The sequence below is a fragment of the Acyrthosiphon pisum genome, chromosome A1 (genome assembly GCF_005508785.2).
Source record: "Acyrthosiphon pisum isolate AL4f chromosome A1, pea_aphid_22Mar2018_4r6ur, whole genome shotgun sequence".
Taxonomy (NCBI): domain Eukaryota; kingdom Metazoa; phylum Arthropoda; class Insecta; order Hemiptera; family Aphididae; genus Acyrthosiphon; species Acyrthosiphon pisum.
Genome location: NC_042494.1, coordinates 138,439,790 through 138,444,853, shown reverse-complemented (window position 1 = coordinate 138,444,853; position 5,064 = coordinate 138,439,790).

Genomic DNA, 5,064 nt, shown 5'->3' with positions numbered 1-5,064 from the left:
TACACTGTATCCCCATGATTGGTGGTGGCTTTTATAATCTCCCATATAGGTATCAGGGTGATTCAATATGGTGGGGAGGTTACCGGTCCAGTCTACGGCAAGTGGTTTGTGTGTATTATGTACGAGAATCCCAGATACGTTGACTTTTATTGTGGAGATATCATTTACAACAGATTTATGTATTAAATTCCAGTTTGAGGTACTATATCTTTTATGTATGTCGCAGATCCGTATCTACGGTCATTGGTAGCGGCAGCGAGTGTATATCATGGGACGTTTCCGCGTTTCCGGAGTTGAGATTCGTCAGCTGTATATAATTATTCTAAGAGTAAGACGTCAATGTTATAAATATATAGAAAATTTTTAAGTAGTCCGATTATGCTTTGCTAATACCTTCTATATTAAGTTGAAGAATATGGAGCTGGGAGCCCATATTCCGAGTTCGGAAGTCCTGAAAAGGACTGTTTCTGAGGACTCCTCGTTGGGTTTAGAGGAGTCCGTGCCGGGGGATGATTTTAAGAATCACAGTTCAGCCAGATGAGTATTAGAGCTTTAGCAGTCTAAGCAGAGCTTAGCTGTTGCCCGTGGTGTACTACGTGAAAGAGCTCTAGCGGGACATACTCCACATAAAAGTATTGTGTTTGAGCGACTATAATAGAATATAAAATTGTAAAGGTAAACTTTTAAAGAATGTAAACTGATCAAACTAAGATGAATTGTATGTGGACGAAAAAATATCTAAATTCTGGGAACTAGAAGATTCTTCATCGGATAAAATATACATTAGATGAAATTAAATGTAAAGACCATTTAAAAAAATCTGTTATACGAGATATTCAGGGACGGTTAGTTCATGGTGGAATTGCCATTTCATGATTTAGTTGGGATTAAATTGGGAAGATTCGCGTTTTTAATTATTAGAAAAGCGTTTCAGTTAAAATCAATTTCTCTATGCTCAACATGTACATTTTATGCTGTAACATACATCATTAAAACATAAGGAATTGGTTGATATCAAACAGGAAATTAACACTAATGAGTATTTTCTTTCTCATTGTGTGGTTAAAAATCTAGACGTAAGCGTGCCAAAAAAATTATGTTATTCGGTAAAACAAAAATTTAATATGTAATACTAGGTTTTTCTAAGTTTTTATTTTAAATAATATCGAAAATCCACAGTCATAATTTTTCTTATAAACGTTTACATTTTTATGAACTCCAATAAAAGCAAAAACATTTAAAAAGAAAATTCTTTGAAAAATAGTATAATATGTACCCATTATAATATATATTATATTAAAAAATAATGAATAATACGTACCCACAAGAAGAACTATAAATTATAATATTTGGTTAGTTAAAATAAGTAAAATAGATTGTACTTCTACATATATATATATATATTTATAATATCATTAAAGATTTTATTATCTTGATTTTTTTAGGGGAAAAAGAGTCAATCAAATTGTTTTGAAATGTAATTCTAAACTTTAATATTCAATTTATTATATTAAATATGGTACAGTAAATTAAACAAATAAATAAAAACCAGCTTCTGAAAAAGTCAAAATGATATGCTTGTGGACAAGAACGAATAGTACAGCCACTCTTATTAATACAATATAAAGAGAGAATATCATTCTGAAGCGATCTTTAATAACTAATTTTATGGAACAATGAAAATATGAAATAAAAAAAAAATACAAATATGAATTGGGAATTATGTTCCCAATGGTCATTTTGCCATTCCATTTGAAGGGAAAATAAAAAATTGATAAAACAAATAAATTATACAAATTATACACACATATGCTGGCTGCAAAAAAAAATATAATATACCAGAGTTATTATTACTACAATAAAATAAAATATGAAATTTAAAGTGGTTTTCAATAAGATGGATCTCCTTAGTTGACTCTATGACTCTATCACTAATGAAAATGTATGAATTTTAATGTTAACACCATAAATATTATTTGAAAATCTTATTATTATTTCGTCTGCTTCACATTTGAAAGGGTATTTAATTTTTGACAGAATCTACCTTGGTTCTATTCTAATATAAAAACATAAAAATTACAGCGATTAAAACTATCATAATATTGAACGTGGCATTTTTGGAAAGCATTTTCTCGTACTAAAATTAAGATATAACGAAAGGCTAGGTACTTAGTACCTATTTCTGATCTTCGATGTCTATATTTATCTACAAACTCACATTAAAGCTAATGGAATAACTAATCACTATAATACCCATTATTATTATTATCACACAGATTAAATAATACTCATAATATACGCACTCAGATTTTCTAGATAAAATTATTATAATAATTAATAAGATGTTGATAATAACTACGAAAACTTAATTCAACACTTTTATTTTAATAATTAATAATTAATAGCTTTTTTTAAAAATATTCTGCAGCTGAATAATAAATAGTAAATCATTATCATACGTTTAACGTACAATCTGCATTGTTATAGTCGCTATAAATTATTTGTATTAAGTGGTTTGAAAAAAACATACTTGAAATAAATACAAAATAATAGGCCACGATTTTAGTGTCACAATAGGAAATTAAATAGGTAGGATAAAATAATTACAAATGTACAATGAGTATGATAGTTTTCATTAAAAAATATCATATTTTCGTATAATTTTGATGACAATCGTTATGAAAACAACAGTAATTGAAAAGATTGGGCCTTAATGAGTAAACAAGTTAAAAGGTAAGTTAATTTTAGCTTTTTAACTTCACTTATTATTTTTTATGTTGTAATTAACTTAACTCATTTGCCACTACATTAACTTAAAATCAACTGATATATGTTTTACCCCTTTTAAGTTAATTTGAATTTTCGTATTATCCAGAAACTTATTAATTGAGGTTCAGTTAAGTTGGTGGTATTTGTCAACTCAATATTAAACTTTATTGATGTATTGAAAATGCCTATCGACTTAAATTTTTATTTAATTGAAAAAATAATAATAAACTTAACTGAGATAAAAAATATCATTAACTTGACTAGCCTTAGACTAATTGATATAATATTATACTTGGAGCAACGTAAGTATTACATAAATTTATTATTTATTTCGCAAATTTACAATACAATTATTAAAAACATATTATAATTACTTACGTAATAACATGCCTATACACAATTGAAATAGGTTTTTGTGCATGGTTAGTTTTTATATAAATTGGCTTTAAAAATAATTAAACATATAAAACATAAATTATTGACATATTTTAAGTTCCTATGAAAAAAAGGTATAATTATTAATATAATTTTTATATTTATTATTATTATCAATATTACATTAGAAATAATATTTAGTTGTTAACATACTAATAATCATCAATATACAACCCCAAGGCATAAATATATATGATTATGATTTTATTGGATATGAGATTATTAAACTATTACGATATGATCAATTTACAAATTAGGATACTAATTATTACTTATTAACATAACGGTTCTTGTATAATGACGTATCATATCACTTAATATGGAATTTATATTATTGTGAACGTAAACATAGTTCAATTTAATACAATATATAGATTTGAACCAGTATTTAACAATTGTTTTTTTTAAACTATTTCTTAGCTATACCACTCAATAAAACCTAGTTCCGAATTGTTTTACGAAACTTTCCCAAGATTTTGTATAATTTTGTAATGAAATGAATCAACGATAACTTTGTTTGTAACATATAACTAGATATAACGAAGTATATAGGTTTCAATTTTTTATACCCTTCGAATCCAATTTTTTTACCTAATTCCTTCAATAAGACAAATTATAAAACTCATGAATTCTTACCATCATTCTCTTCTATAAAAACAAATTTAAAGCTTAAAATAAATGGGTTCGTTACTAGTAGACCTATCATTCTGTATCAGATTTTTTTTGGACATACAGGGTGATTGATTAAGCGTAAAACACTCATTATCTCAAAAAGTATTCACTTTTTTCAAATTTTTTTTTTTCAAAATTTTAGATCTACGCTGTTCTAGAATTATATAATTTTTTTATATTTTTCACCCTTATATTTATTAGGAAAAACACTATCTACTTCTGATTTTCCAATGGTAACCTATACTTTTAATTTCATAAATTAATAAAGCTATTTTTTTTATGAATTATCACGTTTAAATTTTCATTAATCCGTTGATGAGATATAACTCCTCAAAGTTGGGTTGTGTGTTAATGTGTCCTAGTCGGTAGATACCGCAGCAATTTGGATTTTTATGCCCCAGAGTAATAGATATTACACTTTTCAAATCATTTCAAGTACAGTAAGCTTATAAGTTGTGCCCCTAAATGGCACTGCTGCACTTCTCATAATAATACTTATCAATTATAAAGACCAGAAGCTAAAAGTAATAAACTCGATATCGGTCGAACCCAAAGTATAATAGCGATAACCATTGTACCTACTCGCTTATTGTCATATTATAAGTAATTGGACCATTACTGTCACATATCCATACACACGTGTAATCCCCACGACCCCGCTACATACCAGGTCATGTCTGATGAACATCGAAGGAAACAGTGTTGTCTGATTAGGCTGATTTTCGATTACTATTGATTACTCATAGATATTAATAGACTTAGGGCCAGTTGCACCGTCTCTGATTAAAGTTAACCGGAGTTTAATCGCCCGAATTTGCCCGGTTAAATATCTGTTATCAGCTGATTAAGCTTAATCGAAGTTTAACCGTAGACGGTGCAACTGGCCCTTATCTATTCCGTGCTGATATCATAGTTACATGATTATATGATATGGATGATTTTACATGAGAAAAAGCACCGGACATGCGACGGCACATACTACTCTATCCGCCACAAGCGGATTGCTTATTTTTTTTTGTCTTAGACGGGTGATGACTGACTTGCTAGACACTCTAACTATGCGCGTTTTCAAATTTAATTTTTTTCACATACAAAAAGCACCGGGACATACGCTGGGGGATAGTATCATTGAATTGTCGATTTTCTGGGCCATGGGAAATTTCTAGACACTGAAACCTCGACTTTTAA